Raw genomic sequence first — 24,182 nt, forward strand, 5'->3', positions numbered from 1 at the left:
TCTTTCTGTGCCACTTAATGTATTTAATATATTTATTCCCACTTAACGTATTTATTTTCAATTCCATGCTAATTGAAAATGATAGAATTTTATTCTTTTTCAGGGCTGAATCGTAATCCATTGTGTACTTTATCAGCTGAAGGTCATATATGTTGTTTTCATTTTTTGGCTATTTCTATATTCCAAAATATTCCATTTTTTGATCAGTGCTCGAGTGACATAGGAGTGCGAATGTCTCTCTGATATTCCTAATTTCCTTTCCTTTGGTTATATACACAATTGGACTTAGTGAATCATGAGGCAATCTTATTTTTAGTATTTTGAAAAACTCCCATATCATTTCCCAAAATCATTATTATGCCAATTTGCATTAAAACTTGTATTGGAATTAATTAATAAAATAGATGCTTCTTTAATCAGTGTGAGTTCCTTTTGTCAGGAACAGAGATTTATCTACTTTAAAGCTCCACAGTGGCTGCAAGGTATCATCACATTTGTTCAATCTGTATGATCTGGGTATTTTCTAAGACTGAGAAAAGATGGGTCACATGAGGTCTTTGCTAAAGGACATAGCAAGAAGGATTTCAGGGATGTATAAAATGTAATCCAAATATAAAGTCTTTTGAAAGTAATCTTTCCAAAGCTATATAAAGAAGCCTCCAGTCATTGTGAGAAAGTGATTCCATCCCAAGTGATCATACATTTCTTATCTCCAAGTCAGGATAGTTATCTCCAAGCCAGTGGACCTGAAGATGGAACTACACAAACTAAATGAATCTGAATCTCATGGTTACTTGTCAAAATGAGTACCTTCCCATGATCACCCAGATTTCCAGGTGGAGGGTCAGGGGACCAGAGTAATTCCAGTTCAGTGTCTCAGCTGCTCCTTATGACAGTGGTGTTCGGGAACTGCTCAGTGATACATCAGAGAAGACTCTTTCATGTGAACAAGAACTATTACCTAATATTTCTTCTGGCTCATACTTGCTGGGAGAACTAAAAGCATGTTTTCCATTAAGTCCTCACATAACGCTTGTCATGCAGTCAATGTTCACCATTTATCAATCACTAATGTTCCCATACTTTGAGTCACCCAGTGAGAAGAATATGTTTTATTTCGTATTTCTATTCACTGTTTCATTTTAAGGTCTAGTACGAGGTCTTATAGATAATAAACCTAGGAGGAGGAAAAAGAGTAAGAAAGAGGGAAGAGGAAGAGGAATAAATCTACAAATTAAATTACATCAAACTTTTGAATAAAGTTAGAGAAAAAACTATGCTATTTCTGTCTATTAAATTGGCCAAGATCTTTGGGCTGAAGGCTGAACGAGAGCAACTCCAAGGAAATCCTGCTGATGGATGCTTCACAAAATGCTACAAACTTTCTGGAAAGCAGTTAGAATATTTATCGACAGCCTTGAGAGTGTTCCTAATTTTTTGGTGCAGTAATGCAATCACTATTTCTAAGAATCCACTTAAGCGAGGAATCTTAAGTGAATACATACAGTTCTGCAAATATTTCATATTTTCATGCACAAAGATAAGACATGCATACATATTATAAAGAACTCAACTGCTCAACATTAGAGAAAACAGTAAGTGAATTATGGTACATCCTCAAAATGAAAAATTATTTAGTCATCAATGTCATCTTTATAACAAATTTTAATGGTATAAAGAAATTTTATTGTGTCAGGATAAACAAAGGTCATGCATTCAGTAACACAGAAAAACATGTACAGGCACAAAAACTTGAAGAAAATATCTGAATGATAAAGATGACAGAAGCAAACAGATTTTATTCATTTATTTCCTAATACTTCTCTGTGCTCTCAAAAAGTTATACATAAAAATAAAAAGTACCATGGAGTAAAACTTTTTGGTTCCTAACTGATTCAAACACAAGAACTTGCAACCCCTAAATAGAAGTGGAAAAAAAGATGAGGGGCAAGGAGGAGGAAGAAGACGAGGAGAAGGAGAAAAAGGAGGAGGAGGAAAAAGAATAAGAAGGAGGAAGGAGGAAGAGGAAAGGGAGGAGAGAAAAAGAAGACAAAACACAACAAAGGCCAGTTCTCTTCAGCCAAAAGAGCCCAATAGGAGCAGTGTGGCAACACAGAAAACTTTAAGGCAATAAACATTCTACCTCAGCCACACAGGGCAGAAGAAAACGTAGCCTGCTCCCACTTGCCTCCACAAGCAAAGACCAAGTGGGAAGCCAAACTGTCCATCTTCACCAGGTGTAACAAGGTGCTCTAAACCACTGCAGGGTGGGGGTCAGAGAAAGCCCCAGGGCGTTGGAGCATCTGTTCCCACCAGATGGAAACGAGTGCCTTTCCCTCTGGTGTACCATGTGGCAGCTGGGCCTCTGCCAGACTCCTTTCAAGCTTCGTGCTGAGGTGTTGTCAGAGGAAGCCCAGTGGGAGGCAGGATCCCATGGCATCAGTGGAGGCCACATGGGGAGCAGCAGGGAGATGCTCCTAATCTTTAAAGCCAGGAGAGGCCCAGAGAGCACAGGCTTCCACGCCTACCCAGGTCTGGCAGTGATGAGGAGCCCCTCCCCAGTCTTCAAGGTCAGTGGAAGTTGAGTGGACAACCTAAACTTCCACTTCCAGGGGACAATAATGCGGCAGTGCCAAGCTCTTCTCCTACTGGAATAGCGTCAAACAGAAGCCAAGTATGACGCAACTTTAAAAAATCCAGTCTCGTAAAATAATGCCCATTGAGTTTCAGGCTGCAATTTTTAAAAAGAATCACTCATCCACTGCCGGTATCTTTTTCATTGTTTGTTGGGTTGGGTTTTATTCTCTTTTGTTTTGTTTGATTATGTTAAATCTGATGGCAAGAGCCCCTGTTTAAAAGATAGCAAGGCATATTATGGTCGCCATTTTGGATTTACTCTTGGCTTGTTTTGAAGCCCTGCATTGCGTTCATTGTTTTGTTTTTATTGTTTCTGCTGTAGTCCGTTCTGTTCGATTTTTACTATGTCCAAAGACATCTGCAGCTATTTTGAAGACAACAAGAGAATTATGGTAACTACTGCTAATCTTGTAAGGTTTTGAAGTCTTGTATCACTTATACTAGTTTATCTTGATTAGTCTTATTCTGTTTTATTTTCCTTGGTTTTATCCTTTTTAAAATAAAATTTTTTAAAATGCAAAAAAAAGTTTTTAATTCCAAGAATTCTTTAAAAGTCAAAAATCAAAAGGAAAATATAAAGGTATTTACATAAAAATGAAAAAATAGAAAAATATTTAAATAAAAATTTTAAATGTTTTAAATTTTTAAATGTTTTTTTATTTTAAAAAGTAAAACAAGAGCTGGGGATTTAGCTCAGCGGCATAAGCGCCTGCCTTGCAAGCTCGTAGTCGTGAGTTCGATCCCTGGTACCAATAAAAAAAAAAAAAGTAAAACAAAAGGGGCCTAGGATTCAGGTCAGTGGCTCAAGTGCTTGGGTGGTTAGCATGAGGTCATGTGTTCAATCCCCAGTACAAAAAAAAAAAGATAGACAATGAATCTGAGTTTCAAAATAGGCTAGTAGGATAGTTACAATACTTGATATGTGTTGCTCTCTTCCTAATAGTTACTTGGAGTGCAGGACATAGGCAAGCTGTTTTGTCTAAACAAAACATTAGCACAAAACATTGTTTTTAAGGAACTTATAAATGCTACCTGTGCAATTATCTTAAAAAAATAATAATCACTCATCACATAAAGAACTGGGAATCTCTCAAAATGAAAGAGAAAAGAAAATCAATATATGTCAATGCCTAGCTAAAAGTCAGAATTATCTAATAAAGATTTTTAAGTAGCAAATAATAAAATGCTATAAAAATTATATGTACACATAAATGAAAAAAACAGATTAGGAAAAAAAAAAGATGTGAAGTAGAACCAAATAGAAAATACAGAGCTACATAATGCCATACCTGAAAATTAAAAACTCAGTGGATCCCTCAATAGTAGACTAGAGACATAGAGGACTCAGTGAAGTGAAAGCTAAAAGAACAATAAAATGACCCAATCTGAACCAGAAACTACAGACCAGAAATTTGAACAGAGCCTTGGGGACATGCCAAATTATAGCAAGAGAAATAGTTATTTGTGCATTGCAACCCTCAAAGAACAAAAATGGGAATAACTAAAAAAGAACCCCAAGAAATAACAGCTGAAAATTTCCTAAGTTTAGCAAAAGATGTAGACTAAAGTTTGAGAAGCTTAATGAATCACAAAAAGAACAAATCGAAAGAAATCAACAGAAGGGAGCCTAATACTCGAAGCTATGAAGGCTACAGACATATAAAGAAATCTTAGAACTAGTTGGAAAACTACATGTAGGGAAAAACAACTTGAATAATTACAGATTTCTTATCAGAGGTTGTGAAGTCCAGAAGAGAGTAGCTTGACAAACCTCAAACGTTGAAAACAAGTAACAGCCAATGCAAAAATCTCATTGGCAGTGAAAATTTCCTTCAAAAATGAAAATTGATAAATTCTCAGATGGAGGAAAATTAAGGGAATTTGCACCCAGCACCCCAATCCTAACTGAATAACTAAATGAAATTCCTGTCCACTGGTGCAAGCCTATAATCTCAGCTACTGAAGCAAGGAGACTGAGGCAAGAGGATCAAGAATTCAAGGACAGCCTGGGCAACTCAGTAAAATCTTGCCTCAAAATCATAAAATAGGATGAGATGGGGAGTAACTCCATGGTAAAGCACTTCAGTCCCCAGTAACACACACACACACACACACACACACACACACACACACACCCCTTGGGAAGCAAAGTTAAGAGTAAAATATGATCGGATTTCCTTCTTCTTTTATGTTTTCTAAATTACACTTGATGGCTGTGGCAAAAATTATAATGATTATAAAATTATACCAATCGTGTGACTTGCACCTATAACCTCAGCTGCTTGAGCTCCTGCCTTCACAGGAGAATCATTTAAACCCAAGAGTTCAAAGCCAGCCTGGGTAACACAGTGGGATCTTATCTCAAGTAATAATAATAATGATGTTAATAATAATAATATAATGATATATAATGGTTCTAAATGTAGTTGGAATGGAAAGTTATATAAAGGGGGAGCATGAAAACATGAAAAAAGATAAACTTTTTTAAACTTCACTTAATTTGATAAAGAGAAATATGAGTAAACTGTAAATTATATGTATATAACGTAATATTTAGAGCAACCAAATAAAAGTAATATAGAGAGATACACTCAAAAACACTGTGTATAAATCAAAATGGAATTCTAAAAATTGTTCAAATAATCCATGAAAAGCAGGAAAAAGAGAACAAGAATAATAAGACACAGGACAGAAAACTAAAAGTAAAATGGCAGACAAATGCTTATACATCAACAATTATATTACATAGAAATAACCTAAATACAGCAATTAAAATACAAAGATCGTAAGTACGCATTATAATACATAACCCAAGTATGTGCATTCTACAAGAAATTTACTTCAAATATAACAATATAGGAAAGTAAGATATGTAAAAGGCTGTACCAGGTAAACATTAATCAAAAGAAGGTGAATGTGATCTTACCAGATAAGAAGACTTCAGAATAAAAGAAATGATCAGAAACAGAGCTCAACTTTATATCATGACAAAAATTTCAATTTAACAAGAAGACATTCAGATCCTAAATGTGTATGAACCAAAGCTGGAAAATGTATATAAGACAAAAACCTGATAGAACTAAAAGAATAAACAAATCCAGAACTCAGTTTAAGACTTTAACACCTCTCTCTCAATAGTTTATGAAGCAACCAAACAGAACATGAATAAGAACACAGAAGACTTGAGAACATCATTGACCAATAGGATCAGATTGATATTTATAGGACAGTCAATTGAACATAGCAGAACACACTTTTTTTCAAGTGCCTAAATGCCAAATATCAAGATAGGCTGTGCCACAGACTGTAAGCACACCTCAACAAAATACAAAGAATTGAAATCACATTGTGTTCTCCAATAATAAACCAAACCCCAAAATCAGTAGCAGGAATATGAGTGGGCAATCTCTAAATTCTTAGAAGTTAACCATCGTATTTCTAAATGATTCATGAGTTGAAGTGGAAGTCTCAAGAAAATATTTAAAATACATTTAAGTAAATGAAAATGAAAAGCATAGCATAATAAAATTCGTGGGACTCAACTTGGGGCACACAGTAATCTAAATGTACAGCACTCACACATATATTAGGAAAGATGAAATTTCCAATGCAGTATTCTAAATTCCTACTTCAAAAACCTTGATAAAGAAAAGCAAACTAGCCCACAGCGAATTGAACATCAATGAAACAGCTGCTTCTTTTAAAATACCAATAATTGATAAACTACTAACAAGACAAATAAAACAGCATTACCAATACAAGGAACAGAATCATCAAAAGAAAATAAGAACATTCCTTGAGCAATCCTATCCTATACACTTACATTTTACAAGTTAGATAAAATGGACCAAAGCTTTGAAAAACATAAACTACTAAATCATGCTCAGTGGTCTGGGGAGATACTCAGCGATACAGCATCTGTCTGGCAAGCATAAGGTCTTGAGTTCAATTCCCCCATATGAATAAATAAATAAATGAACAAATAGCATGCACAATATGAAACAGATAATTTGAATAACCATTTTACCATATTTTTTTTCTTTATAAGACAGGATCTTGCTATGCAATTCAGGACATTTTGCTATTTAGAAAAGTGAATTCCTACTTTTTAAAGTCCCCAAACTCATCTGTATCACTGAAAAATTCTACTAAACTTTTAAACAACTAATTCTACTAAACTTCTAAACAACAAATCATTCCTACCCAATCTCTTGCAGAAAAATTTAAAAGGATGGAACATTTCTCAATTAATTGTGTGACTCTAGCAACAAAATAAAATGAACTAGGAGAAAAATGCAAAACTGCAGACAAATATCCCTCAGGGATACAGAAGCAAATGCTCTTATCACAATTTTAGCAAATGGAACTCAACTATATCTTTAAAAAAGAATTATAGACAGTGACTAAGTAATTTATTCTACAAATATAAACCAATTTAATTTCTAAAGTATTATCAATCAGAACCAGCACTTGGGGAGGCTGAGGCAGGAAGATTGTTATAATGTCAAGAGCAGCCTGGGCTACAAAGTGAGTTCAAGGCCAGCCTAAACAGCATAGGAAGACTCTGTCTCAAAAAGACAAAACAACAACAACAAAAAAGTAGTATCAACCAGAGTTCAGTTAGCAAACCACCATGTAAACAGACTAAGAAAGAAAAGTCATACTATCATATCAAGCCATGCAATAAAACATTTGACAGAATTTCATACTCATTTATGATAAAAAAAAAACTCTCAGAAAAGTGTGAATAAAAAAGAATATTCTCAATTTGACAAGGATCAGCTTTAAAAATCTATGGTTAATATTACTTAATAGTAAGATACTGAATGTTTTCCACATTAAATCAGAAATATGACAAGCATGATCACTCTCTCTCTCTCTCTGCATATTTCGCATCATGCTAGGATTTGTAGCTAGATTAAGAAAAGAAAGTAAAAGGCATACAGAAATAAAACTATTCTTGTTTACCCATGATACAGGTTCTATCTAGAACATTCTAAGAAATCTTAAATAAAAACTCCCAGAATCAAAAGTGAGTTCAGCAAAGTCACAGGATACATGATAAACATACAATTAATCATATTTCTCTATCCTGTCAATGAATATATGAGTACTGAATTTAAAAATATAAGACAATTTACAATCAAAAATAATGAAATAAGTATAGCTCTAACAAAAAACAAGCAAGATCTAAAAGCTGAAAATAACAAAATACTGATAGAAGAAATCAAAGAAGAGCTAAATAACTTGAGAGATGAACTTTGAAAACTCAGCATTATGACATTTTAATTCTTCCCAAGTTTATATAGAGTTCATGTAATCAAGACCTCAGTCTTTGTAGATATAATCAAGGTAATGCTAAACTTTGCATAGATAAGTCAATTAACTATAATAGATAAATCAATTTTTAAAAATGAGGATGAAGGGGCAACAATTAGTCCACCTGATTTTGAGACTCATAGTATAGCTGTGATAATCAAGACTGTGTGGCACTGGAACATAAATCAATAGAACGCAGTAGAAACCCAAGGACAGAGATACACCGACTCACCAAGCTGATTTTGACACATGCAAAATACCATTCAGGCAATTGAACATCTGTAGGCAAAGAAAAGTTTTACAAAAGTCTCAAGCATCCTGCACACCAAAAAGAACTCATCACATGCTCTTAAAAAGAAAGCATAAAACTTCAAGAAAAAAAAATTGTGGAAATTTAGGACCTAAAGTCAAGCAAAGAAAGAGTCCTTAAATCCAAACACGTAGGATTTAAAAAAAAATGAAAAGCCTTGTCTAAAAAAGGAAAAATTGGATTTCAAATTTAAAATTTTTTGTTCCATGAGAAAGGCTGTATAAAGGAAAAGAAAGGAAGCTACTGATGAAGTGAAAATACCTGAAAACCACACCTGGAAATAACCAGATAATGCCTTCAATGGGTGAGCAAACCATGACATGATGAAATATTATTCAGCAATAAAAAGAAACATACTGGGTGTACAGGAAAACCTGGATCCAACTCTAGAGAAGCTGATTTTTAAAAGCTCATTTCTGAGCCAAACACAGTGGCACACATCTATAATCTCAGACTGAGGCAGAAGATCACAAGTTTGAGGCCAGCTTGACTCGAATTAAAAAAAATTTTAAAGGGCTGAGGGTCTGGCTCAGTGATAGCCCTGAATTCAATCCCTGGTACCAGGGAGAAATGTCATTTCAAAAGTTATATACTGCCTGAATATTTTTATTAACATTTTTGCACTAACAAAATTATAAAAATAGAGAATACAGTGAGTTTAGCGGTTGCCAGTGTGTAAGGAACGGGTACAGGTGGGCAGGAAGTGGAGGTAGCCATAAAAAGACCTAAGGGTGGATCCTTATGGTAACAGAAATGTTCGGTGTCTTGACCATATCAAGGTCACTATCCTGACTGTGATGCTGAACTATTAGCTATGCAGGATGCCACGGGTGGGGGAAATTGAGTAAAGGGTACACAGCATCTCACTTCTTGTAAATATATGGGCATCTCTAAGAATCATCACCCAAAACCCCCAAAATTTAATAAAAATGAATGAGTTAAATTAGGTTATCTCCAAGTGGTTTTCTCTCTTGAAAAGTCCACACTGTAAGGGCTTCCCAGGCCACTGGGTCTTGGTAACAAATGCAATAGGCTAAGCTTCAGGGCAACTTCAGAATGAAGGGCAGATGAGTGACCAAATCAGACTGACCCTACAGATCTACGTCTATTTATAGGAAGGGGAAACAGAGGCCAGTCAAGGCGCAGCAGAATGGTAAATGGAAGAGTCTGTGTTAAAAAAGAACACAGTCTTCTAAGCAGGACCTAAGCAGCATGGAAATATGGTGACCTCTCTGAGAGTCCATGCCAAACCTTCAGGCCACCCAGACCAGATCCTCTCAGCACTCTGCCGAACAAGTACATTGAAACACTAGAACAAACAATCTTGGCAAATGATCTTATTATGGCAATAAAGGAAAGATTAAAGTCATAGCAAGAAGCAAGTAATAGAGCAAGACTGGAGAGGAAATGAGCAAGGAACATCTCTACTTTCTGTAAAGTACCAGCTAGAAAAGATTTGCAGTCAGTACCCAAATCAGTCTTCTCTCTCACAACTGCTCAGCTCCGCTGCACAACAATCCTTGGGAGTCATACTTCACTACGGGCCATGGTTTGCAGGCCTCTGCCACAAAGAAAAGAGCAAGTGTTGTCTTTGTACCCCATGCCTACTTAGTAAGGCTACTGGACATTCAGAATAAAGTGTCCCATGTGCTGTGTGCTTATCAATAGGCATAGGACCTACCAAGTAGTCAAAAAATGTTCAGTATCATTAGGCAGGAATCAGACTTACCTAACTTTTAGGTGATACCGCTGGTCTACACACCATTGTCCCAACGACCCTAGTGACAATTTTCTCTACTCTATCCTTCCTAGAAAATGCTCCTTGGTCTCAGAATCTCTGTGGATTTCAAGGAGAAAACCACACCTAGAGAAGGTTTAAACACTCATAAAGAATCTTTCCAGGGCTTTCTGAGGCCTATGCCAAAGAACTGTGCCACATAAAGAGTGGCTTCAGGGACCGAGTGGGTTTGGATTTGAAGAAAGGGTGCCCCAGGCATGGGGATGACGGATGGAGGAGATGGAAATATGGAAGCTGTGGAAATGGGGAAGACAGAAGCTGAGTTTTTGACAGGTGGTCCCAGGAGGCAAAAAAAAAAATTGGACTAATGAATTGAAATTAGTGGAAACATATTTCAGCTCAACATAAGGAAGAGATTTTTAATAGTCAGCTCTCTCTTACAAGGACACAGTTTGCCTTCTGGTAAGTTTTATTCTCTAAGGGCATTTAAGTAAAGCTTGGCTGGAGGAAGAAAGAGTCAGGAAAAGGTGAAAAGAGACGCTTTGGGTCCCAAACTGCATAGTACTATGGAACAGGTGGAGTGTAATAAGCCGGTCACCTATTTTTTTTTTTAATCTTTTTCTTTTTTATCGGTACCGGGGATCGAACTCACAACTGCCTGCTTGCAAGGCAGGCGCTTATGCCTCTGAGCTAAATCTTCAGCATCTATTTCTCCAGATTCTAACCCTGGTTCGATTTTGGATGTATATCCTATTTTCTCTGACTCTAAAATATAGTTACAACCTATTTTATTCAACCATTACTGATCATATATTTCTTCCAAAAATATACATTATGTACTTATTACGGTCAGGGCCTTTTAGAAGCATTGGGGATACAATAGTGTACAGATCAATAAGCTATTTAAAATTAATGAGAAAAGTATATTCTTGGGATAATCAAATATTTCTTTTATTTAAATATTCTTTTGCCACTTTCAGTTGGTTAGTTACTTTTAGGGTTGTTAAAATTTAAAATTAATTTTTCCTGTGCTGAGACTTTTATAAAATTTCAGAAATAAGATGATTGGATTTTTCCTCCTGTAAGCTTCAAAGCCCAACAATCACAGCTTTATTAAGGACCCAGTGTTGCAGCTGTGACCATAGGGATAGAATCTGGTACCAAGATAACAGGAACTGTAACTTTTGCTTATTCCTCTTAGGACAGGACCTGCAGAGAGGAGCTACACAGGCAGCTTCTGAAATGAAATCGTGAAGGCCCCAGTGGACTGCTAAGGTTCAATTTGCCCACCAACACGTTCTGCTGTGCTTAAAATGGATTCATGAACTTGATGCTTTTTGCCTGGAAAAATCTTTAAATAAAAGAAAGACTTCACAATGCCATATAACACAATCTTCCTCATACTGCCCAGGTAGTGGCTGAGAAATATGGCACTTCTGAGCATAAAAATTGCATCCCTTCATGACAATGGAGCCACTAAATACAAGATGACTTCTCTATGCTTGAAATGGGCAGTAAAAGCCAAATTGGATTCATACATGTACAGATCTCAGAAGGGCTCTGGGAAAGGCTCTCTGTTAAGAAAGAAGAAAAAAAGAAAGAGAGAGAGAGAGAGAAAGAAAATCTGTCTAGTGTATGCAAAACACAAACAAGATTTAGATCCAGAGTTCATTGCAATATGCTTTGTAGTAGTAAACAGACACCAACTCATGTATAGAACAAAAGAGCAATTATTAAACACTATTACTAAAATAATGCCTATCACATATTTTTTAAAGTATATTGAATAGGGGCTGGGAGTTTAGCTCAGCAGCATAAGTGCCTGCCTTGCAAGCAGGCAGACGTGAGTTCGATCCCCGGTACCGATAAAAAGGAAAAAGACAATAAATAAATAAATAAAAATAAAGTATATTGAATAATATTAAATGGAGAAATGACATATAATATGCAATTTGATATTAAACTGAATTGAAAACAGATAAGCACAAACAAACAAAATGAAAGAGAGATGTAGCAAACAAGGTATTGTATTTGCCTTGGGTGATGCTGTCACGGTGATTCTTTTACATTGCAATTTTTGTGTTTTATACATTTCAGTCCTTTAGTACTTCTCACCTGTGAAATCAAGAAATAAACTATGTGTGTTTTCAAAACTCTCTTCTACCTACTCACAGATATGTGAAATGCCAAAGGAAACCTCTGTCTTACGTTTTTCTGGCAAGGAGCATCATCACCCTGGAGACCTGACCATCTTACACGGTATTTAAGTTCACTTCACCTATTATTTGTCCACTGGCAAAGTACTCAACTCTATTTTAGACTACTAAGTGGCCTTCTGCTCACTCCAGATAACAGTTTCCAATGCTGTTACTCTCTCCTGGAAAAATCACATTCTTCCCCTTTCTCGATGCTTGTGCTTCTTGTCAAGTTGCCTCTGATCCCTCTGAGAGACGACATGTGATAATATATGGGGCATTCTCCAGACTTGACTAATTAATGTGGAATACATAAATGTTCCAATGAGATCTCTGAAAAGAAATGAGTTTGGGAAGAAAGAAAATTCTCCCTGCACCCCACCGCAGTGGACTGGCATCCTGGAATATATAACCCTAGAGTTATCAGAAAATCCCATGTGGACTCTGAGAATTAAACCAGCAAGGTACCTTTCTACCCTGCAATAAGTAGAAAGAAATGCAGTACTGCTACATCTTTTGGCCTCTGGATCAAGTTGTGCAAGAAGATAGAATCATACATGAATTTTTTCAATTGAGTTAATGAATTAACTTTGATTTGACTCCAATGATTTGCATTTTTCAGCTTCTTGCCACCTAAAAATGTTGAGACCAATATAAAAAGTTATTAAAAACTAGATGCTCAGAGAACAGGGATACAAAACTGAAAATAAGAATCATCCTAGGTAACAATCAGAAAATTGCAAACTAATCATGTGACTTACGTAGCCACCAAATATAGGAACAAAATCCACAGCCTGATTTTTGCCTGTTTAACAGCTGAAGTGTTTCCACGTTAAGCGAGCGATAAAATGGCATCATGCCAGTTAGACAACTTTTTTAATTTAACATAAATTCCTGTAGAAAATCCATAGCATGTGTAATAGACCCAAGGCACACACATACAAAAATAATACAGAAATTACCAAGAGTATAAGCATCACTAAACTAGTCTTGCCAAATTAATCTCATTAACTCTTTTGATAGCCAGTATTACCAACTGATAAGGATAGTGGTTAACACACGATGTGTCAAATTTTCAAAAATTTCTCTTGTGGGCTTTTGCTTCTAAATATAGAATGTTACAAAGAACTTCATCCTTACCCTAACCACCAAGAAAATGAAAAACATATCACCCACAAAATTGTAAAACTTCTTCAGCCCATCAGATAGCTAATGTTTTGAGTCAATCAAATAACCCACATTCCAAAGAAGGAAGGAAAATCCTTCCAAAAGAGAAAAGGTAAAACAATGCTTTTTTTTTTTTAATCTTTTGTTGATCACAGAAGAAAGTAATGAGTGTCATACACGCAGACAAGAAGAAGTCAGCTGAAGTTTTAACAAATTCACAAAGGCCCAGTGGGGGCAAAAGAGAAAGTTTATAAATAGCTTAGGTTTTCCAACTCAAAATGAGTTCCCATTCATTCAGAATCCCTTCTCCACAGGCACAGATAGGTGCTTGAGAGAAAGCCTGGGCTGGCGGAGGACATCAGGGAGAGATTTCCTTGGCAGTGTGAGGGAGACAACTAATGACACCAACTGACATTCTCATGTCCCTGGTGGCTTCTCTGCACCGATCTGAGCTGCTGCAGTGAGGCAGCCACTGATGAAGTTCAGTTCCTTCCAAGCAGGAAGCTCAGGGCAGACCTAAAAATCCATGGATGCTGGGAAAGGACAAAGGCAAAAATGCTCCACCACTAATCGTGAAAACAGGATTCTACATTAAAACAAGGCCCAAGCTATAGCTAAAAGTACACAAGAAAAAGACAGGCATGGGCGCCCTAAGGAATGAATATTTCTATCCTTAGTTAACAAATCCCCTTTATTCCTGCAACCCAGATGCCAACAGACTGCCTAAGACCAATTCTGGAATGAATAACCTTCTCTCACTCTACCTCAGCCGCGGACTGTGCAGTAGGCCAGGAGGAGCATCAAGAAAAACACTCTATGGTGCAGTTTTGAAAAGATTGCTAAAACTTAAAAAAGTGAGGTGCTGGGGATTTAGCTCAGTAGCATAAGCGCCTGCCTTGCAAGCAGGCAGTTGTGAGTTCGATCCCTGGTACCGATGAAAAAAGAAAAAGACAAAAAAAAAAAGTGTCCAGGGATCTGATCCCAGCACCTCTGTCCATTTCTGTCTCTGAAAAATAGGCCAGGAAAAGTCTTGTTTTGCATGAGCTCAAAATTCCCTGCTAAACTGACAAGGGTTATATATCAATGATCTCAGTAAAAACAGTCTACATCAAAGGCATAAAGACAGTATATTTTTAATAGATGATGAAAGCAAGAGCTTTGGAGTCAAGCTACCAGGATTACTGTTATGTTTTTGCTGTATCTTAAATGCCAGATCTGAACCTATTATGTAGTTTCTCAGTGCCTGCTTTGATAAAATTGAAATTAACCCAGCTGAAATTCAGAAAAAGAAACTTTTAAAATATACACACACAAATATCTTCAACTCACCTTATCAGATCCATCAAGTAAATTCAGCGTGACATAATACGGTACAGACACAAAATAAGACACCATCTCCCCTGATAATAATTCATAATATATTGTGAGAGAAAAATAAACACCTGCCTCTTATATAAACCCTAGTGGAAAAAACTCTCAAAACTAGGATTTCAAGGCTAGATCAGATAAGGAAGAGGTGTAACCACAGTCTTCCCTGGTGGCTTAGTGCAGGGAATCAGATTGAGAAGGGTTTGAGGGATGAGAAAACCCTCATCAGAGTGAAGTAATTACAGAACCAAGTATGACAGCAGACACGGACAGTCCCTGCGTTCAGGAGGCTGAGGCGGGAGGATCACTTGAGCCCAGGAGTCTCAGAATAGCCTGAGCAACACAATGAAACAAGCAAACAAACAAAAATGCACATGGTGTGTTCTGGGAAAAAGTAAGCAAGAGGAGAACATTCTGATGGTCAGAGAAAACAGAAAATGAAAATGTCTCTCAGAACTGGCTAAGGCAAAAGCTACCCAGGTCTTCCCTCCAATCTGCAAAGTCCTTAGGATTCTTGGCATTTTCAAGTTGAAGAGGAGCAAAAGTGAAGTAAATCTGTGCCATCAAAAGCAACCTCACTTGTCACTTAGATTTATATTTTCTACCTGCGCAAACTCAATTCTTGAATACTTCGGTTTTGAAGTTGGCATCAGAGCATAGACTGTTCCTAACTGCATCATCTCCTCTGTATTGATTCTAAGGCTTGAATACCAGAGTTTCAAAACCTTACAGCCAGGAGTCTCAAAAGAAAAAAATAAATAAATAAACTAATAGATTTAGGAAATGCTAACATGGCTGCAGGCTCACTCACGCTGCTGTGGGACCTGCTGAAGTTGGAAGAATCTTGGCTGTGGAAGTGACGCTTCTCTGGAAATCAAGCAGGCCGGGGGGGGGGGGGCTCCCCTCACTGTTCTTGTTCTGATGGAGCATGTGAGACATACCTAAGTTCACTGTTCATAAGAGCAGCCTGTGTCTAGGGTAGAATGGAGGAGTCTGTGTCCCAAAAGCTGCCTTTAGGTTGTACCCAAGCTATGGCTTCAGGCCACTTATCAGAGCTTCAATTGTGGGCCATCAGAGTGAGCTGTGGGTCAGGTTGGTGGATGGTGCTCTGTGGTTAGTCTTCACTAATCCTTGAAACTGGAGCCCAGGAATGAATCTCCTCTGGACAGTCACCAATCACCAATCCCTTTGAAGGCCAAGACCATGTGTTGTGTTTTATACATCTGAAGACCCTGTAAGTTTCAGCATTTGGTAATCACTGACCAATAGTCCTTGCTCACTGTCAGTAACACACATCAACTCCCAGCACTTTCCAGTCCCCATTTCACATATGGTTAATCACTGATCAATACTCTTTATTCCCTACTTGTGAGTAATTCATAAGGCAATTGCCATAAATTTCTGATTCCTGCTTACCATAAAGAGATGTTTTCCTTTCCTTGACTATAAAAATGCACAGCACCTTGGCAAAAAATCAACAGTGTCACTTAAATTTTTAAATTTTTTATTTTAAAAAACAAAATATAAAAAGGGGTAAAAATGACACAGAATTTCAAAAACAGTAGGAAATTAACACTAGTTAATATATTGCATATAAAAAGTGACACGGTGGTTTCGTTTGGCTGCTTGAAAATTTTTTAATCGTGTGTGTGTGTGTGTGTGTGTGTGCTGGAAAAAAACCTTCAGGAAATCATCTGCATTGCTGCAGTGAAGCGTTATTATCTCTACCTTGTAAGTAAGTAAGGCAAAGCCAGGGAGGTGGCCGTGATTTGCTTTAAGATTAAATAAAAAGCCGGTCCAGCAGCTACAGTCCTGATCTCCAGCCTGCAGTTATTTCTTTCAACTATACTGGGCTGATTTTTTTCTTACTATTAACAAGTCAAAGAACACTTCCAGAATTTTTCAAAACAAAGAGGCAGTAAGCGATTATTTAAGGCAGGAACCTAAGCCATGCACTGCCGTTTACCTAACCAAGTGAACCTGGATATGTCACTGAACAACTCTGTGCTTCCATTTTTCTAACTAGAAAAAACAGATAACAACTTCTCACCGAGTTGCTGAGAGGATTAAGTGAATTACTAGGTCAGACGTTCTTGGTCCAGACTTGCCCCAAATCAAAATGAAAATAGATGCTAAAAATTTTATGATGCAAACTTGTTCCTGCTTTTCCTCAAGGCATTAAATAGTGGCGGCATCTTCCTCCTATCAACAAGTGAGGAACCCTAGCGGCACCCTGAGTACTGCTCATCTTGTTCACTCCTTCTTTGTCACCCGTGTATCTATGGATTATGAAGTCTTTGCAATTCTAAGTGTCTCTAAAATCCTTTCTCTATTCATCATCCTTTCTGACAAGACTGTACTTCACTTCTGGTCCTCCCATCAGGACTATTTCAAACATCTCTTCACCAGCCTCCACTGACCAGCCTCCCTCATCCCCAAGCCTCAGAGAGGGAGATCCTACCAAATCATTCCCTGTTTCCAGTCTCTTGTGGCCCCACCTTCTGTCAGCCTTCCTGATTAAGTCCAGCTCTACCTTCAAAGATTTTAATCCACTATATCTAGAATAAAGCCTAAGAATCTATTTTTACATATTTCCCAACTGGTTATAGTACAGTTACTTCATAGGCTAATGTTTAGGAATCATTAAAAAGCATAAAACTTACACTTCATAGGATGTCTTACATAAAAGTCTCTTACAATCTCATCTACCCCAGTGGAGAAGTTAAATGCCATCATTTTCCCTGGAAGTTCGTTTGAACTGAGTTGTTCCTTATTCCATGTCCCATGGCTCTTAATACACAGCTTCTACAAGGACACCTAATATGTCACATCTTCACAGTGGATGTCATGCAAGGACCCAAGCTCAAAAGTCCCCTTGCTTTAATGCACTGCTATCACCACCCTGAAATTCTTCATAACTGCTGAAGAACAAGGGTCACCTCATTTTCATTTTGCACTGGTCCACACACAGTCTGTACTTGGTCTTGCCCACTCAACTGTGAACTCCTTGAAAACAGAAACTGTTTGTTATTCATTCGAAAACCTCTTTGGTCAGCCCAGAGGACTCCCAGCATAGAGCAGTGCTTTCTTAAATATTTGTTGAAGTCATAAATGAATGAATAAAAGGATAAAATACAGTGTCTCATACAAAAAATAGTGCAGCACAGTTAATTAACTCCAAAGAATAAGCTTTGTTTATCCTTGGGGGAAGAAACATCAATTGACAAACTTGTGATATTACTGATCATTCCAAATAAACAATCCAAAACTTTCCTGGCTTTGCCTTTAAATGACTCAAACCAGTTCTCTTTTTGAGGTCTGCTGCTTCCCTGTTCTTCTCAGAATGGGAAATTGCAGGTTAATGGCGTTTACAATCACTGCCCAATACGCCCTCGGGTTTGTGCCAGGCACCTAGCTTAAATCCAAGGGTAGTGGGAATACACAGCTCCCCATGCAAGGCGAAGCCACAGGACAGTGAACTGCAGGGTCCCTGTCCTCCAGGAGCAATGAAATCTCACTCATCAAGAGCTCATATCCAAGATGAGTTGACTGCATGGAGTTTTCCAGCGTGAATGAAGAATAAAGACATCAGACTTGGCCAGTGGCCCGGCTTCCTGAACATTTGAGCTGACAAAATGTCTCAGCCCGAACACAATTCCTCCAGTATGAGGCCTGTAGGTTCGCCAGTTAACACTGGCAACCAGCTCAACTTGGAGGAGCTCATGGAGCAGAATAAGTAAGTGACCACAAGGAGGGGGAGGTGCTTCTGCTCTCCTCCCGGGTGTCAGAGAAGAAAAGACAAACATCGGCCACCAAAATGAGCCAAATAACGGATGGGAGCAAATTTCCCCTCCTCGTGCTGATGACCACCAGCACGACGGGGCTTCCCATGGGGCCCAGACCCTACACGACCAGCTGTCACATCGCTGCCACTGCAGCACTTATGCCTGGCTAGGTTCTCAGGAATGACCCGGAAGTTCAAAAAGACTGTCTTGCTTTCCATATTCAATAGATTTTAGTTGCAGGTTGTTGACATAGTTAATTATGTTACATATTTACTGGTACAGCCCTAGACATATTGTTTCCTCCTTTTTTATTTCCATACACACTCAAATACAATACATCCTATTTTGGTATCATCTGCTTGTTTCCAGTATGTGTGGTGCTAAAATAAGATAAAATCAACCCCACTCTATTTTTTAAAAACATGCAAATGTTCAATTAAATATTTAGCATAATGTTAGTTGGTATCACATTAGGATCAAAATTAAAGAGGTTCTAGTTTTTAAAAATTTATAAATGTCAAATAAGCATAGAAAGGCATTTCTAACCTCAAATCAAGAAAATGCAAAAAGAATACAGCCATAAAATATCATCTTCACATACTAGATGAGCCAAAGTTCAAAATACTGACAACGTTCAATGCGGGCAAGTCTGAAGGAGAAAGTATCTCAGAAAAATATCACTGTTCAGAGTACACTGTTAATAACAAATCACAACCTGGTGGAGAGCAATTGAGTATAATTTATCAATCAAAATTTAAAATGGATATTACCTTTAATGTAGGAGTGTTATTTCTATGACTTTAGCTTGAGGAAATAACCTGACATATAAAAATACACCTACAAAGTTGTGCCCAGCCAAAACAAAATGAAAAATAACATCAATATCCAATATGGAAGAGTTCATACAGCACAATTTATCCAAATATGTTGCAATAATTATGTGGCACTATTATTATCAAAAGAAAAAATGTCACTGTGCATTCTAGGTGTAAGGAAAATGACAGCCTTCAAACTAAAGAGTAGAGATGAATAATTTCGTTTAAAATATATGTTTGCTACTGGCCACAGTGGCTTGCACTATATTTCAAGCTACTTGAAATCAGAGACAGGAAAATCACTTGAGCTCAGAAGTTCAGAACTAGCCTGAGCAACAGAGTGAGACCCTGTCTTAAAAAACTTTTGTAAGCAAATATTTGTGAGTATGTATATGCATCTCTTTAGACTATGACTCATTTTAATTTACTTTGTCATGATTTATAATGCAAATAGGTAATATCCAAATCGTATTAGGCACATATGATACGTAAAAAAAGCAGTTATAAGGAAATAATATACTCAGTGCTCTGGTAAACACAACATGCAATTAAAAAATACAAGGAATGTTGAAATTTAAATTTTTATTACAGTAAAAGATGCATTCCCATGAATTCCCCTCAAAATTCTCTCCCTCACTTTTGAACACACTTATCCCATTGTTCTTGCCTCTGTGTGAAGTGGTTCTGGAAGTTCTTTTTCCTGAGTGTCCTTAGTTGTGCTTTCTTGGAGGCCTGAGTGTCCTGCATCTACTTAAAATGTTTACCGTTCATGATCATTTTGACTTTGGAGCAGAGCCAGGAGTCACACGGTGCCAGGCCCGGTGAATAAAATGCGTAAGGACACACAGCTGTGTTTTTCAAATGCCTGGGAATATCTTGAGGGGCACTGGTGGCAGTGTTCTTTACTGTAACAAATTTTAAAAATTTGAATATGCATTTATGTTTCCATCACCCCTGGGTGTGGGTTGGAATTAAGAATGCACCCCTCTCCAGCAACACGGGCTCAGGCGGAGCTGTCCTGCCTGTGGAGTCAAAGGCAACACAGTGCTTGAAGCAGGCTCTGGAATCTTCTCATCCTGACCTCTATGAACCTTCCTTGCACAAATTAATTCATTCAATGAAATTATAAGTCTTGCTGGCCTGGGAGTCATTTAGTGTCCTGAAGATAATTTTGCATTTCTCTACAGGCTTCATGAAGTATTTGAAATTTTTAAATGACTTCCATTTTTAAAAGTTTAACTCCCTGAAAATAATCTTTTTCTCCTTATTTCCAAATATTGGGTGTGAAAAGTATGCTTCACTGTAATTTCCTTGCATTTCAACAAATTGCACTAAATGAATGCAATTTACCTCACGGTTTACCTCCACCCTAATACCGATTGAAATTTCCGCCTCAATAGTTTCTTGCTTGCCACTGCTACAAGGGAGAGATTCCTAAGCTTCATATCTCATAAAAACACTCATAAAAGAGGAGGACTTGGGAAAATGTGCCTTTTACAGTAATAAATGTTTTATTATAATAAAAAATTTAATTTAAACATTCATCATGTGTTTTGAAAACCCCTGGTATTTAATACCTGGCTTTAAACAGAGCAGACTGGAATTCCTATGGTAGAATTTGCAGATTTCCATGGAATAAATACTACATTTTAAGCTACTAATAGAGTTTAATAAGGAATCACTATATAGGGAATTGGAGAAAGAAGTGCAGTTGCACAGCATTAGATAGGATTTCCATAATGGATACAACAAATAAAATTTGAAGAGTATAGATAATATTGAACTGTAGTAAAATCATCAGAAAGTGGTGAATTTTGTGTATATATTTTTATAAGTAGGGAAGAATCACTAATATGATATTATCATATCTAAACTCATGAATTATACTTACTTCACTCTTTAGACCCTTATTTGTCATTTCAGCATTTAAAAACAAAAAAGCTATGTTGTCTTTATAATCAGACACCAGGAAGATTATAATTCATTAGTGTGAGCAATGTTTGGGTCAAACTAAACCATGATATCTTTGTTTGATCATGGTATAAGGAAATGAACACAAATGTCTCTAAGTCCTTTCAAAATAGATGTAGATAGTATCAGAACTCAAAGGGGTTTGAGTTCATCACATGCTTTACAACTAAAAGAATGGGATGTCAAATAGGTGTTTTCTCAAAGTGAGTGCCACAGGGCGGGTGGTACAAGGAAACTCAGTACCTGTCCGTAGAGTCCCTATAGAAAACAAATGAATATATGTTCTCTAATCATTACCTAATTAAAAGAGATGATCTCATCTTACGTGTGCTTGAACTCATTTATTTCCTTAATTGGGGAGGCCCTGACTCCACCCACCTTTGTTTAGACAAGAGCAGCTCACACTCTGAAATTATTAATTTCTCAAAATACTTCCCTGTAGATGTTCTCAACTAATCCTCCTTAGAGCCCTCTGAGACAGACAGGGTCACAAGAACCACTCCTATTTTACAGGTAATAAAACTGAGGCTAAAGCAGGCCAGTGACCTGCCTGAGACCCCCAAAGGCCCAGCCTCTGCTGGGCCGCAGTGCTCTCTGAGGATCTCCTGTTGGAGCCTGTAGGAAGAAGCAATCAGATGAACCTTTCGTGAGGTCACTTTCTCCCCCTCCCGTCCTTGTCCTAACAACAAATTCTTTCTTCCTTTCATTCCTGCTTCATTTTTCACTGAGCAACATGAACTGTCACCTAGCATAGTTCTTTTGTTCTCGTTCTCTTTATTGTAGAATAGCAAATTACCCCACTGTCCCTGGGCCACTAAGTATTCCTGTTCTTTCTTAGCATCAGAACTGAACTCCAGAATGCTGCTTTCTCTTGAAATCAGATGACATTTCTATCACTAGAGAAATCACTTTTGCAAATCTCCAAACAGGGTGTTTATAAGGTAAGAAACTGCAAACACGGGTGTGACATATTTCTACATGATTTTGGCTTCCTAAAAGGGATTATCCTGGAAGTCAGAGGGGTCAGACTGATTCAGGAAACGCAAGTCATGCGTTACAGAACATGTCCTGCATTAGGAATATCAGATGTCGTCCGTGGCTGTTTTATTAAGAGAGGGAATGGGTTCTAGTAAGAATCCAATGTACCCCAGAAGAACTTAGGTACCGATGGATTATGCCCAAGTCCAGACACACAGAGCTACCAAGGGAAACTAACCAACGATGTAGTACTGTAACTCCTGGATGTATTGGCTGTTTCAAATTCCCTGGGCATCTCTTTCCTTTTTTTTTTTTTTTTTTTTTTTTTTTTTTTTTTGTATCTTGGATCAAACTCATGACCTCGCAGGCGCTTATACCACTGAACTAAATCCCTGGCTATTTCCCATCTTTAAAATGAGAATCACAGCACCTACTTGACATTTTTTGATATAAAAATGTGTGGAACATATGTATGTCATCTTGCTAATTTTTGAAGTTTACTGCTTAGATGAGGGAAAGAGGGATGAGTGAAAAAAGGATACAACATCAGATATGGCATCAACAAGTGGCCAGATCTCGGCCAGCAGAACAGGATGGGGACCTATGAACACACAGTAATGCCACACCTTCACTGAGCCACCGGTCACCTTTTTGCCAGCAGCAAGCCCAGTGTCTTCCCTGCAGCGTTCCAGCCCCAGCTGCGCCCCCAGATGCGCACAAAACTAGGTTGACACCCTGTGTTGTTCCTGGTGCTGTGGAGAAAACGGCTTTGTCGGGAACCTTTCTTTAGGCAAGAGAAGAGGCAATAATTTCTCTAGAACCAGGAATATTTTATGGAACGGAGATGAACTCAGGGATGATTCTTAATAATGCTTCCCAGACAAATTGCCAAAGAACAGAAATGAGTAGATGGGAAAAGAATGTGTTTGTAAATGAGAGAGGGGAACAAAACACACCATCATAGGAGAAGGAACCCCCGCCGTCTGGTGCGAGTGTTCGAGATGTGAATAGAATTTTCAACTTGGTATCAAGAGTAATGGAGTATACTTCTCTTCAGAAAAATGAGACTTTCTCCAACATGAGACCAGAAAGTCATTTCTGGAGATATATGTGTAGGGGAGAGAAGAAACTGTCACTTGACAATCAAGCCCCAAAGAAGTCAGGACATGGTTAAGAAAGCTATCTGAGTTACAGTGCCTTGTATTTCTTTATAATTTTTTTCAGCTTTGATAGATGAAACTATTCTTGAAGATCTAAAAAAAATGTTGTTGCTATAGGAACAGGTAAGCAGATTAAACTTGAAAGACCAGTTTTAGAACAAAGAATTTAATAGGCAGGGCTCAAGCAATTAACCGAGAAAACATTTTAAGTAAATATCTTTTGGGTTTGCTATTTGTATATTAATTCCAGAGAGATAAAAAATGCTATTATAAAATGAAAGCATCACTTCTTAACATTTTAATTACATCATTACCAGCATAAAAGATTATGCTTACACAATTAGCCGAAAGACCTTATTAAAAGAAGTGCACATTTCTGACTCTCTCTTGATTACATTGTAATTGAGAAATATAACTTTAAATTCACCAAGAACATAAGAGTCATCTTTGATTTCCTTACACTTTCCAAGATGAGTACACATTTAAAATAAAAGACAAAACAAACTCCAGAAAGTTTGCTGTAACCAAACTATGTAACGAGGGGGCTACAAGTAAAACTCAAGAAGTAAAAAGGACTATGTGTAGGCTGATAATTGTTAATATTCTATATGCCTTCCCTGTCCAGCAGTCTTGGCAGACAAGACATGGTAGGCGAGGAGAAGGTCAAAGATCCAGCCCCTGCTGTGTCCCTACTGATGTTTTCTTCTTTCTATCAGGGAGCCCTGCTCCGCACATTCGG

General features: G+C 37.5%; 1 protein-coding gene across 2 annotated transcripts in view; it reads right to left on the minus strand.

Moving 5' to 3' along the window:
- The window catches only part of Atp13a4 (ATPase 13A4), a 123,859-nt gene that overhangs the window by 98,933 nt on the left and 744 nt on the right, over positions 1 to 24,182 (minus strand). The gene's annotated exons all lie outside the window — the stretch shown is intronic.

Source organism: Cavia porcellus, unplaced genomic scaffold, assembly GCF_034190915.1.
Source record: "Cavia porcellus strain 051 isolate PalLab524CR breed Dunkin Hartley unplaced genomic scaffold, mCavPor4.1 scaffold_14, whole genome shotgun sequence".
NCBI classification, from domain to species: domain Eukaryota; kingdom Metazoa; phylum Chordata; class Mammalia; order Rodentia; family Caviidae; genus Cavia; species Cavia porcellus.